The sequence below is a fragment of the Salvelinus fontinalis genome, chromosome 2 (genome assembly GCF_029448725.1).
Source record: "Salvelinus fontinalis isolate EN_2023a chromosome 2, ASM2944872v1, whole genome shotgun sequence".
Classification (NCBI taxonomy): domain Eukaryota; kingdom Metazoa; phylum Chordata; class Actinopteri; order Salmoniformes; family Salmonidae; genus Salvelinus; species Salvelinus fontinalis.
Window position 1 is genome coordinate 54,483,535 of NC_074666.1, and position 14,340 is coordinate 54,497,874.

General features: G+C 42.2%; 1 protein-coding gene across 4 annotated transcripts in view; it reads left to right on the forward strand.

Annotated features, from left to right (window-relative positions):
* The window catches only part of LOC129821241 (rho GTPase-activating protein 26-like), a 110,638-nt gene that overhangs the window by 86,213 nt on the left and 10,085 nt on the right, over positions 1-14,340 (forward strand). The gene's annotated exons all lie outside the window — the stretch shown is intronic.

Below are 14,340 nucleotides of genomic sequence, written 5' to 3' on the forward strand. Positions count from 1 at the left end.
AAAATATTGTAATCATATTACAGATACTTATGAAAAACTAAATGATTACTTCTAGGATTACTTTTAAATTCAGAAAGGATTGTGAAAAGATTCTTTGACACTTTTCTATTTTGTCAATGACATTCAAATCAGCATTTAAAAAAGTGTGATTCACCTGAGCGAGTCTGACCACAAGTCTCACTCTCCCTTGCTCAGCATAGGAGGTGGACACAGCAGATTGAATAAGAAATACATTTTAAGCCACAAACGGATGTCATGTGGCTTCCATCTGGCCACCCAGATTGGTGAAGTGCTGTAGAGACTTTTGTCCTTCTGGCAGGTTCTCCAATGTCAGCTAAGGAACTCTGTAGTTGTGTCAAAGTGGTCATTGGGTTCTTGGTAACTGACCAAGGTCCTTCTTTCCCGGTTGCCCGGTTGGACAGCCAGCTCTGAGTAGTTCCATATTTTTTCAATTTTCCAATGATGGAGACCACTGTGCTCTTGGAAACTTTCAACACTCTAGAAATTGTTTTACACTCTTCCCCAGATATACACTGAGTGTATAAAACATTAAGGACACAGGTTCTTTCCGTGATTTCAGGTAACTTGTGCTCATGTATATCTGAGGAGGAGCTAGATGGCACCGATAAATATGGCCACCTTGTTTCAGGCTCCTAAGCAAATTTTGCAGTATTTAAAAAATATATATATTTCTCACGTTATTAGCCCAGAACTTTCTTTGCATCATTAAATATAGCTGGAAAGAACTTTTGAATATCAGAGAGGCGGTAACTCACCAGCATTTTGACCAGGAATACAACTTTCCTGAGTTGGATCCTTTGTTTGTACCTTCCAAGGAGATTGAACTTATGCCAGAGGCTGCTCCAAGACGCCGCCGGCGTATTCGGAGTGGACTTTTGGTCCAACTCAGGAGGCGTGCACACCATCCACCGCTTCCGAGTATATTACTTGCTAATGTTCAGTCCCTGGACAATAAAGTAGACAAGCTCAGGGCGAGGATCTCCTTCCAGAAAGACATCAGGGACTATAGCATACTCTGTCACAGATCATAGCTCACTCCAGATATACTGACCCCGTCCATACATCGTGTGGATATGAATAAAGTTCTCTCCGGGAAGAAGAAAGGTGGAGGTGTATGTTTCATGATTAGCTACTCATGGTGTGATTGTGGTAACGTACAGGAACTCAAGTAATTTTGTTCACCCAACCTAGAATAGCTCACAATCAAGTGCCGACCGCATTACCTCCCTAGAGAATTTTCTTCGGTTATCGTCACAGCCGTGCATATTCCCCCTCAAGCCAATACCACGACAGCTCTCAAAGTACATGACTGGACCGAGAAGGCTATCCAAAACATCCAGTGACTCTGAATTTTTCAATCTACTCTGCAGTACCCAATCGTCGAGACCAGGGACTTCCTTCTCAACATGCACGGACACAGCATGACAAACAGAAGAACCCAGCGACGTATCAGTACCGGCCAAAAGATCCGGGTTAACGTCCTCTGCGAACTCCCACTGTTCGGCCCCAGAGGAACATGCACAATAGGGTTTTAGTAGATTTACATGGCACAGTTGGTGCACCTTCCTCCATTCCCAGAGTGGTAACTAGATAGTTTTGCTGATTACACTGGCGCCCCACCGTGTATGAACCTTGAAAAAGAGAACCAACATTTGGCAGCAGAGCAAGAACCTGGTCATCTGGACTAAAGTGACGAGACTCAGCTCGCCGATCAAATATTCCTTTCATCCTCCCCTGTGAAGATGACAGCTTCTCTTTGGCCATCTCACCGGCATGACTGGAAATCAGGCATTACCGGAAATCACACACAAAAGATAACAAGCACTGAGGTGGCTTGGGAGACTTCCAACCATCCTAGAGCACTGCTAGAAGCCCACACACACTATGTCCGAACACTAGGTTGTTTGGACTGAAACCTGTGCTCTCCTGTGAAACCTCCCTGGCGGCTAACAGTAACCATGGTAACCCCTCCTCCCAATCCTTATCCATCTCCGTACAATAAGCTCTCAACAAAGACTTAAGTGTGTGATGGAAACGTTCCAGCGCTCCTTGACTCTGTGCGTGAAAGGCGCTAGCCAAATTGTGTTGAATATGGTGCTGTTGGAGAACCTTACCAAACAGATGAGAGGTGAAATTAGAACCTTGGTCACTCTGAATGACCTTAGGGTTTCCAAACAGCGAGATAAACTGAGTCAAATCTTTTAGCACGGACTTAGTCATGATAGACCGGAGAGGATAGGCAGCAGGAAACCTAGTGGTCTGACTCGTCACAGTGACCAGTTAACTACTACCATTCTTAGAGCGAGATGGCCAACACAGTCAACAGTCAGATACTCAAAAGGCTGGCTGACTACGGGAGTAGGAAACCGCAGTACCGGCTTAATAGCTTGATTAAGTTTACCCGTTAATTGACAGGTGTGACAGGTTTTGATGAACGCAGAAACATCCCTCTTTAACCGAGGCCGAAATAAATGTCTCAGTATGCAATTGTAGGTTTTCCTCATGCCCAGATGTCCAGCAACATCATCGTGGGAAGTTTTCAACACCAACTCACGAAGGTTAACTGGTACAACAACCTGACTAATAGCCTCCCCCACAAAACAACTACTATGAGGCACCTATTTTCTCATCAGGACGTCATCCTGGAGAAAATAACCATGGGCACCATCTTCCAACTGTTTGGCGAGTACAATTTGGTCACGCAACGATTGTATTCTGGGGTAAGCCAACTGCTCCTTGATTAGATCGGAGCGGAGCACTGATAACGGGATAACAGGGAAAGTAGTGACAGATTTCTTTAGAACATTATTGTCACCCGGCGCAGTGACCAGGTCGCCCAGGCTCATGGAATGAGTCACCGCTCGCGCAGAGAACATTCTGCGTGCTCTCATCGGGAATCCTTACAAACGACGGCTTAGCGGCAACTACTAGAGGTGGAGACACAACAGGCCATACACGCTCTCCAGCCAAGTTATTCCCAAGGATAACGTCGATACCCTCAACAGGCAATGAAGGACGCACCCCTACAACAACCTCGCCTTTCACCAGTTCAGAATCCAACATCAGTTTATGCAAGAAACTGACAGTGTTCAACCCGATTCCCCTAATTAAAACACTGTTCCCCGAATCGGTCTCATCAGAGAAGTGTAACAAAGACTAACACAAACGAATCAGAGGAACCTGTGTCCCTCAGGATCTTCACTGGCACTGGGTTGTTACTTCCTAACAGAGACACAAAACCCTCTGTAATGAAAGGTAAATAATCTGGGTCAATTGGGAATTTCACATGTACCTGGGCATGAGACGGAGTGAAAGGAGAGAACGGATGTGGGACAGTGCGAGTACTACATTTACCTTTAGCCCTGAAAACAGGACATTAGTTTTTTCAATGACCTGAACCCTGACAGTAGTGACACCCTTGACAGAAGCCAGCTTTACCACGGGAGCCAGGCTCAACCCTAGATGAATGAAGCTCTGCCTGTGAACCAGAGTGTCTAGGTGGGCAAAAACAAAATCTCTCCGAATGCTCCCACTCACTCCGAATACGTGGCTCTGCAAAGCCACTTTTGTGAGTCAAAACATACTTGTCCGCCAAAACCGCAGCTTCAGAGACAGTCATCACTTTTCGTTCGTTAATATACGGCGCTATTCGATCGGGGATTGTGTCCTTAAATGTCTCTAGGATCATCAGATCACACAGCCCCTGGAAAGTCTTAACTGCAGAGGCAGAACACCAGCGATTAAACTGTAAACTCAACATGAGTCTGTTTATCAGCCCTTTGTAAAGTTCTAAATTGTTGGTGGTAAGCCTCAGGAACCAATTTGTAAATCTGTAACACAGCCATTTTAACCTTAGCGTAGCTGATACTGTCGGCTACACCAAGAGCTGAATATGCTTCCTGCACTTTACCAGTCAACACACACTGCAACATTCAAGTGCGATCAGAATCAGGCCAACTCCTAGTGTCAACAACACACTCAAACAACAACAAAACATTTCTCGGGGTCCTTCTCATTACATTTTGGCAACAGCTGTAAGTTTCCAACAATATCAAATGTGTCCGGGGCACGACCGAGAGAGGAGCGACCCCTATGTAAATCAGGGTCACCTTCCCTAAGCAAACTCTCCCCCGAGAGCTTTACATTCCTAACCTATTCCAGTCGCTCTTGTTGCAGCTTGATTTTAACGCTCCAAATCCTGTTTACATTCCAATTCATTTTCATACTTACCACGATCATGTTCTTCTAGCTTAGCACAATCATACTCTAGCTTAACACGATCATGTTCTTCTAGCTTAGCACAATCATACTCTAGCTTAACACGATCATGTTCTTCTAGCTTAGCACAATCATACTCTAGCTTAACACGATCATGTTCTTCTAGCTTAGCACAATCATACTCTAGCTTAACACGATCATGTTCTTCTAGCTTAGCACAATCATACTCTAGCTTAACACGATCATGTTCTTCTAGCTTAGCACAATCATACTCTAGCTTAACACGATCATGTTCTTCTAGCTTAGCACAATCATACTCTAGCTTAACACGATCATGCTCTAGCTGTAACATAAGCAGTTCTTTCTGCTGTTCAAAAGGAAGACTACTATGGCTAACAGATGGATCGGCCATTGTAGCGAAACGGGGAGACAGCTGGGGGAGTGGGTAGTCCTTGGCAGAGGCTGCCTCAGCGTTACCTACAAGTATACCACTCTCCATCAGATTGGCCTTCAATATCAACTTAACAGAATTTTTTAAATGTTTATCACTAATTTCAACCTGGTAGTGTTCAGCGATCTTCAACAGCTGTTCTTTAGTACATAATTGTCACAGTTCCTCTGATGGAACGCAAATGACCTCGTCTATAGTCGTGGCCAAATGTTTTGAGAATGACACAAATATGAATTTTCACAAAGTCTGCTGCCTCAGTTTGTATGATGGTAATTTGCATATACTCCAGAATGTTATGAAGAGTGATCAGATGAATTGCAATTAATTTCAAAGTCCCTGTTTGCCATGCAAATGAACTGAATCTCCAAAAAACATTTCCACTGCATTTCAACCCTGCCACAAAAGGACCAGCTGACATCATGTCAGTGATTCTCTCGTTAACACAGGTGTGAGTGTTGACAAGGACAAGGCTGGAGATCATTCTGATTGAGTTCGAATAACAGACTAGAAGCTTCAAAGGGGTGGTGCTTGGAATCATTGTTCTTCCTCTGTCAACCATGGTTACCTGCAAGGAAACACGTGCCGTCATCATTGCTTTGCACAAAAAGGGCTTCACAGGCAAGGATATTGCTGCCAGTAAGATTGCACTTAAATCAACCATTTATCGGATCATCAAGAACTTCAAGGAGAGTGGTTCAATTGTTGTGAAGAAGGCTTCAGGGCGCCCAAGAAAGTCCAGCAAGCGCCAGGACCGTCTCCTAAAGTTGATTTCAGCCGCGGGATCGGGGCACCGCCAGTACAAAGCTTGCTCAGGAATGGCAGCAGGCAGGTGTGAGTGCATCTGCACGCACAGTGAGGCGAAGACTTTTGGAGGATGGCCTGGTGTCAAGAAGGGCAGCAAAGAAGCCATTTCTCTCCAGGAAAAACATCAGGGACAGACTGATATTCTGCAAAAGGTACAGGGATTGGACTGCTGAGGACTAGGGTAGAGTCATTTTCTCTGAATCCCCTTTCAGATTGTTTGGGGCATCCGGAAAAAAGCTTGTGCGAAGAAGACAAGGTGAGCGCTACCATCAGTCCTGTGTCATGCCAACAGTACAACACATCCTCCGAGAGCAACTTCTCCCAACCATCCAGGAACAGTTTGGTGACGAACAATGCCTTTTCCAGCATGATGGAGCACCTTGCCATAAGGCAAAAGTGATAACTAAGTGGCTCGGGGAACAAAACATCGATATTTTGGGTCCATGGCCAGGAAACTCCCCAGACCTTAATCCCATTGAGAACTTGTGGTCAATCCTCAAGAGGCGGGTGGACAAACAAAAACCCACAAATTCTGACAAACTCCAAGCATTGATTATGCAAGAATGAGCTGCCATCAGTCAGGATGTGGCCCAGAAGTTAATTGGCAGCATGCCAGGGCGGATTGCAAAGGTCTTGAAAAAGAAGGGTCAACACTGCAAATATTGACTCTTTGCATCAACCTCGTGTAATTGTCAATAAAAGCCTTTGGCACTTATGAAATGCTTGGATTTATACTTCAGTATTCCATAGTAACATCTGTGTAAGGGGTGCGTACTGGCGGCAGAGAAGTCAGGCGCAGGAGAGCAAAAACTATGTTACAACGGCGCAGTTTAATAATAAAGATCACCGTAAACAAAACAATCAATACAATGTGTACAAAACCCGCCGCACACCAGACAACGTCCACAAGCACTTACAATAAATCATTCCGGACAAGGACATGGGGGGAACAGAGGGTTAAATACACAACATGTAAAGATGGAATTGAAACCAGGTGTGTGAAGACAAGACAAAAGAAGTGGAAAATTAAAACGTGGATCAATGATGGCTAGAAGACCGGCGACGCCGACCACCGAACGCCGCCCGAGCAAGGAGAGGAACCAGCTTCGGCGGAAGTCGTGACAATCTGACAAAAATATCTAAAGACACTGAAGCAGCAAACTTTGTGGAAATTAATATTTGTGTCATTCTCAAAACTTTTGGCCACGACTGTACATTTAAAGGAATCCCAAACAATAAGGGGATTTGCTGAACCTATATTGTACTGGAGAAAGTCTGTCATAAATTCTTTTGTTTTAGTCAAGTTGTCCTCCAGTAGACTTTGATTCAAGTTAGATGGTGACCTGATCTCATTCTGTCTCCTATCAATACTTTTTAAAGATTTGATGCAAGAAAGAAAGAGACAAGAAAATAGTCAAGACGACTAGCTTGATTAAGTATCCTCCATGTACTGTATATCGCACTAGACCAGGGTTTTTTAGTTTCCAAATATCCACTATTTCTAATGTGTCCATAATATTTGCGATCTCCTTAAGGGCACATTGATGATAGTTTGTAGAGTGATTTCCTTTACAGTCCATTGAAGTACCTAACACTGTGTTATAGTCTTCAACCATAATGATTTGATTGTGCAAGTTCAATAGATTGGTCAAAATGTTTTAGAAGAAGTGTGGTCCCGTGTGGCTCAGTTGGTAGAGCATGGCGCTTGCAACGCCAGGGTTGTGGGTTCAATTCCCACGGGGGGACCAGGATGAATATTTATGAACTTTCCAATTTGTAAGTCGCTCTGGATAAGAGCTTAAATGTAAATGTGTGGATCCTCCTGATTTGGACCATATAGATTAATGAGCCAAATCTGATTTTCATAATCGAACGTAAGTATAGCCAGTTATATTCCTTTTCTATTAATCTGCTAAGCCGTTACAATTATAACTGGCTATACTTATTTCACTCCTTACCATAACTAGATACTATTCTCAGTTTAAATTTACCATAATTAGTGCTTGTAAAATTACTGCCATAAGAGGTATCATGGCGGTCAAAAACAGAGATTTCAAATGTCTAATGTTTAGAATTCAAGAAACAGGTATTAGCAATATGCACAAAAAAATTGTGTTTTCATGTTCCTTTTGTTAGCTTTTAGTTTTTTTTATTCCCTTGCCTGTTTGCCTGTGAGCCAATGCCACAGATGTTAGAAAATTGAGTTATAATATTATGTGTGTAGTAGATCTGAGTAAATTGATGTGTGTGATATTGGATATGATTTAGTGAGAGTGTGTATGATGTCTGGATAAGAGTAAGACTATAATGTGTGATGTCTAAATAAATAATAAACCAGCCAATTTGCACGTTTGAGTGTCTATGTGTGTAACATGAAGTGAGTGTAGCCATAATATTCATGATGATAATTGTAATAATAGTATCAACATCATAGTTGCATTAAACATCACATTCATAGAAAAACACATCGCAGAACTTCCATAGTAATTGACGTTTCACATAATTATGAAAGAGACATTGCATTACTATAGAGACGTCTTAACTACAGCCCCCTGTAATAATTTTATTTATTTTCATTCAATTGACTCTCATGACGGAACCCTGGAGTGGAGGTTTATATTCTAGGCGTGAAGATATTTCAATGTCAGGTCTAGACGATAAAAAGCTACACTGATAATTTGTGCTTGGCTGCCAAATGTATAGGTGTTCCCATAGTATTTCAATTGAGGAAGTGTAATCATAATCATTATTTTAGCGATCCATGGTAGACTTGGCGGTGTTTATTACTTTTTGGCTATGGTAACCAGTGACGACCAGGCACAACTCTGATATCAAGTGTTTTTTCTCAAAGTTGCAAGGATGTCACAGGTCCTACTTATATCAGTACACTCGTAACAACCTAATCATTACGAAACTTCTATTTGATCAACTAAGCCTCACGTAGCAAATAAGCCATTGTATTTTTTTGTTAACCAAATTTGACAGTCTCGTTGACCTCCATACAACAACTCCTCACCAAGAAAAAACGGAAAACTTTTTGGGGCCCAGATATCCCTCTCGCTTCACCCCTTCACCTCTTCCTCTCTGATATCATTCTATAGGTTTTTGAGCATCTGTTTAAAATATTTACAGATGTTATTAGACAAAGACAACCAGAGCAACATATAGCAGGGAGTTCCAATATGATCATAAAACTACTGACGGGTTATATTGATCGCTGAGAATGACTGTCCGTCATTTATTGTATTAGTCATCTCAGGGATCCTACTTGAAAAAGTCACAGAGAAGCAATTTCTGGTTTTGCTCATCAATAAACAGTCGATAGACATGAAATCATAAAATTACACTCAAACTGTGTAGGAAATCATTAAAGACTTCATAATAACAACCAAAGCGTGAAAAGGAGCGGAGTTGTTCTTCAATAGCTGGCTTTTACATGGTGGCCGAAAGAGTCCCTCTTTCAAACCTGTCAAGTGACAGTGGTCAAGTCTGGGAAAACCTAGCCATTAGCCAATCAGATCCAATACTACCCTTCAACGATTGCTTCAAAATAGCCAGGATGCTAGACAGTGAACGGTTGGCACCACAAACTGCCATACAAGTTATTTTAACGCAGCACTTGTTTGACTATACAAACATTTTGATTAGATTTTCTGAATGAAGACAGAGACCCTGGAACCTTTAAATCTGATAAGCTGTTTAACAGTACCATGGCTCAGAAATAGTAATCCTGGTAACGCTAAGAAGTACTAGGAAAAGCTTGCCCCTGACCTCAGTGGAAACCTCAGTAAAGAGGCATACTTAGGGGGTCAAAGGTTCAGGACATCCAAAACAGCCTCTGAAAGTGATACAACTTTTACCAATGCACCTTCAGTTTCGTCTCGGTCGTCTTTGTAGTATTATCAGATGGCGAAATTATGATTTTACGCAAACCTCAGAAAACCATCTGTCTGTTTTGGTTAAGTTGAATCTTACAGGTCCTTTGGTTGGCCTCAGCGATGACCCCATGGCAGGGTCAAGGTCTTTTCCTCTCGGGATCTCAGCTGTTATTGTTGCTTCCTCATCTATTATGTTTTATTAGAAGGAGCGCTGTGGAGCAAGGAAGAGAAAAAACAAGTACCTGGTGACTCAGACCTCAAACATTTCCTTTTCTCCCACTCAGCCAGTTGTACACAGAGACATCAATCAACAGGGCCAGTCAGAGCCTCAATAACAGTTGCATAAATTGCCTATTCCCAATAGCTGTTCACATAAAAGAAATAGGTCTGTAAATATGGCTAAATTTAAACAGTATTGTTATTCCCTCCACAAGGCAATCAAACAAGCGAAATGCCGGAACAGGGACAGGGTTGAGTCTTCAGTCAACGGCTCAGACACAAGATGTATGTGGCAGGGTCTACAGGAAATCACGGACTACAAAAACAAAAACAGCCACGTCACAGACAACGACGTCACGCTTCCAGACAAACTAAACACCTTTGCTCACTTTGAGGATAATACAGTGCCACCGTCGCGGCTCGCTAACAAAGACTGCGTCCCCCCCTCTCCTTCTCCGTGTCTGACATGAGTAAAAAAATGTAACTTGTTAACCCTTGCAAGGCTGCTGGCCCGGACGGCATCCCTAGCTGTGTCCTCAGAGCATGTGCAGACCAGCTGGCTGGTGTGGTTATGGACATTCAATCGCTCCCAGTCTGTTGTCCCCACATGCTTCAAGATGACTACCATTGTTCCTGTAGCCAAGAAGGCAAAGATAACTGAACTAAATGATTACATCCCCGTAGCACTCACTTCTGTCATCATGAAGGGCTTTGAGAGGCTAGTCAAGGATGATATCACTACTACCTTACCGGCCACCCTAGACCCATTTCAGTTTGCATACCGCCCCAACAGGTCCACAGATGTCGCAATCGCAATCGCCATCACACTGCACACTGCCCTATCCCTTCTGGACAAAAATAATACCTATGTAAGAATAGAATTGACTACAGCTCAGCATTCAACACCATAGTACCCTCCAAGCTCATCATCAAGCTGGAGGCCCTGGGTCTCAACCTCACCCTGTGCAATTGGGTCCTGGACTTTCTGACGGGCCACCCCCTGGTGGTGAAGTTAGGAAACAGCAATATATTCATATTTATAGCCTTAGAAATAAGGTTAATGAAATCAATAACTGATCAATAACATCAGATAACATTCATATATTAGCCATTTCTGAGACTCACTTAGATAATTAATTTGATGATACAGCAGTAGCAATACAAGGATATAACATCTATAGAAGAGACAGAAATGCTTATGGGTGAGGTGTTGCTATATATATTCAGAGCCATATCCCTGTAATGCTTAGATAAGATCGTATGTCCAGTGTTATTGAAGTGTTGTGGTTGCAGGTTCACTTGGCACATCTAAAGCCTTTTCTTTTGGGGTGTTGCTATACGCCACCAAGTGCTAACAGTCAGTATCTAAATAATATGTGTGAAATGCTTGATAGTGTATGTGATGTAAACAAAGAGGTCTACTTTCTTGGGGACCTGAATATTGACTGGTGTTCATCACGCTGTCTGTTCAAGAGGAAGCTTCTCACTGTAACCAGTGCCTGTAATCTGGTTCAGGTTATTAATCAAACTACCAGGGTATTTACAAACACTACAGGAACAAGATCATCCACATGTATCGATTACATTTTTATTAATACTGTAGAAGTTTTTTTATAAAGCTGTATTCGTACCCATTGGATGCAGTGATCACAATATACTGTCTATATCCAGGAAAGCCAAAGTTCCAAAAGCTGAGCCTAAAATAGTGTATAAGAGATGATATAGATGATTTTGCTGTGACTCTTATGTAGTTGATGTTAAAAATATTTGTTGGTCTGATGTCATTAATAAGGAGCACCCAGACGCTGCACTTGATCAATTTAACAAATTGATTCTTCCAATTATTGATAAACATGCACCTGTTAAGAAACTTACTGTTAGAACTGTTAAGGCTCCATGGATTGATGAGGAATTTAAAAACTGTATGGTTGAAGGAGATGGCTAATATGTCTGGCTGCACATATGACTGGCTGACTTTCTGTAAATTGAGAAATGATGTGACTAAACTCAACAAAAAGAAGAAGAAACTGTATTATGAAGCCAAGATCAATGATATAAAGAATTATGGAAAACAACTTTGGAGTACTTAAAATTAAATTATGGGCAGAAAGACCAATTCATATTGAATCAGATTGCTTATCACAAAACCATTTGATGTTGCCAATTATTTGAATGATTACTTCTTTGGCAAAGGGGGCAAACTTAGGCAGGAAATGCCAACAACGAAAAGTGAGCCATCATATTCGTGCATAGAAAAAACAAATAATGAAAGAAAAGCATTACAAGTTAGAATTTTGTAAAGTTAGTGTGGGAGAGGTGGAAAAGTTGTTATCGATTAATAATGACAAACCTCCTGGCATTGACAACTTAGATGGAAAGCTACTGAGGATGGTAGCTGACTCTATAACCACTCCTATTTGTCATATCTTTAATCTGCAACCCAAGAGTGGTAAAGCGGCCTTTACTGGTTCTAACAGCAGACATATAAGCTTGCTGCCAGCTCTTAGCAAACTGTTGGAAAAAATGGTGTTTGACCAAATGCAATGCTATTTCTCTGTAAACAAATTAACAACAGACTTCAGCATGCTTATAGGAAAGGGCACTCAACATGTACTGCACTGACACAAATTACTGATGATTGATTGAAATAAATTGATAATAAGATTTTGGGAGCTGTACTATTAGATTTCATTACAGCCTTTGATATTATTGACCATAACCTGTTGTTGAAAAAACATATGTGTTATGGCTTTTCAACCTCTGCCATATCGTGGATTCAGAGCTGTCTATCTAATAAAACTCAAAGGTTTTCTTTAATGGAAGCTTCTCTAATGTCAAACATGTGAAGTGTGGTGTACCGCAGGGCAGCTTTCTAGGTCCTCTACTCTTTTTTCTGTTTGTCCTGCCACTGACATTAAACAAAGCATGTGTGTCCATGTATGCTGATGATTCAACCATATACGCATCAGCAACCACAGCTAGTGAAGTCACTGAAACCCCTAACAAAGAGTTGCAGTCTGTTTTAGAATGGGTGGCCAGTAATAAACTGGCCCTGAACATCTCTAAAACTAAGAACATTGTATTTGGTAGAAATAATTCCTTAAGTTCTAGACCTCAGCTGAATCTGGTAATGAATGATGGGGCTGTTGGACAAATTGAGGAGACTAAATTACTTAGCTTTACCTTAGATTGTAAACTGTCATGGTCAAAACATATAGATTCAACGGTTGTAAAGATGGGGAGAGGTCTTTTCGTAATAAAGAGATGCTCTGCTTTTTTGACACCACACTCCTAAATCAAGTCCTGTAGGCTCTAGTTTTGTCATATCTTGATTATTGTCCAGTCGTGTGGTCGAGTGCTGCTAGGAAAGACCTAGTTAAGCTGCAGCTCGCCCAGAACAGAGCGACACGTCTTGCTCTTCATTTTAATCAGAGGGCTGATATAAATACTATGCATGCCAGTCTCTCTTGGCTAAGAGTTGAGGAGAGACTGACTGCATCATAAGAAACATTATTGTGTTGAAAATCCCAAATTTTGTGCATCGTCAAATTACACACAGTTCTGACACCAACACTTACCCCACCAGACATGCCACATTTTCTTAGGTTACAGCCTTATTCTAAAAAATGTTTTTTTTTATTCCCCTCTTCAATCTACACACAATACCCCATAATGACAAAACAAAAACAGGTTTTTAGAATTTAAAATAAAATAAAACCCAGAAATATTACATTTACATAAGTATTCAGACCCTTTACTCAGTACTTTGTTGAATAACCTTTGGCAGCAATTACAGCCTTGAGTCTTCTAGGGTATGACGCTACAAGCTTGGCACACCTGTATTTGGGGAGATTCTCCCCTTCTTCTCTGCAGATTCTCTCAAGCTCTGTCAGGTTGGATCGGGAGCGTTGCGGCACAGCTATTTTCAGGTCTCCAGAGATGTTCGATCTGGTTAAAGTCCGGGCACTGGCTGGGCTACTCAAGGACATTCAGAGACTTGTCCCGAAGGCACTCCTGCATTTTCTTGGCTGTGTGCTTAGGGCTGTTGTCCTGTTGGAAGGTGAACCTTCACCTCAGTCTGAGGTCCTGAGAGTTTTGGAGCAGGTTTTCATTAAGTCTCTGTACTTTGCTCCGTTCATCCATGCCTTGATCCTGACTAGTCTCCCCGTTCTTGCTGTTGAAAACAGCATGATTCTGCCACCACCATGCTTCACCGTAGGGATAGTGCCAGGTTTCCTCCAGACGTGGCGCTTGGTATTCTGGCCAAAGGGTTCAATCTTGGTTTTAGCAGACCAGAGAATCTTGTTTCTCATGATCGGAGAGTATTTAGGTGCCTTTTGGCAAACTCCAAGCGGGCTGTCAAGTGCAATTTACTGATGAGTGGCTTCCGTCTGGCCACTCTACCATAAAGGCCTGATTGGTGGAGTGCTGCAGAGAGGTTTGTCCTTCTGGAAGGTTCTCCCATCTCCACAGAGGAACTCTAGAGCTCTGCCAGAGTGACCAATGGGTTCTTTTTTATCTCCCTGACCAAGATTGCTCAGTTTGGCCGGGCAGCCAGCTCCAGGAAGATTGGTGATTCCAAACTTCTTCCAGTTAAGAATTATGGAAACCACTGTGTTCTTTGAGACCTTCAATTCTGCAGAAATGCTTTGGTACACTTCCCCAGATATGTGCCTCGACACAATCCTGTCTCAGAGCTCTACGGACAATTCCTTCGAACTAATGGCTTGGTTTTTGCTCTGACATGCA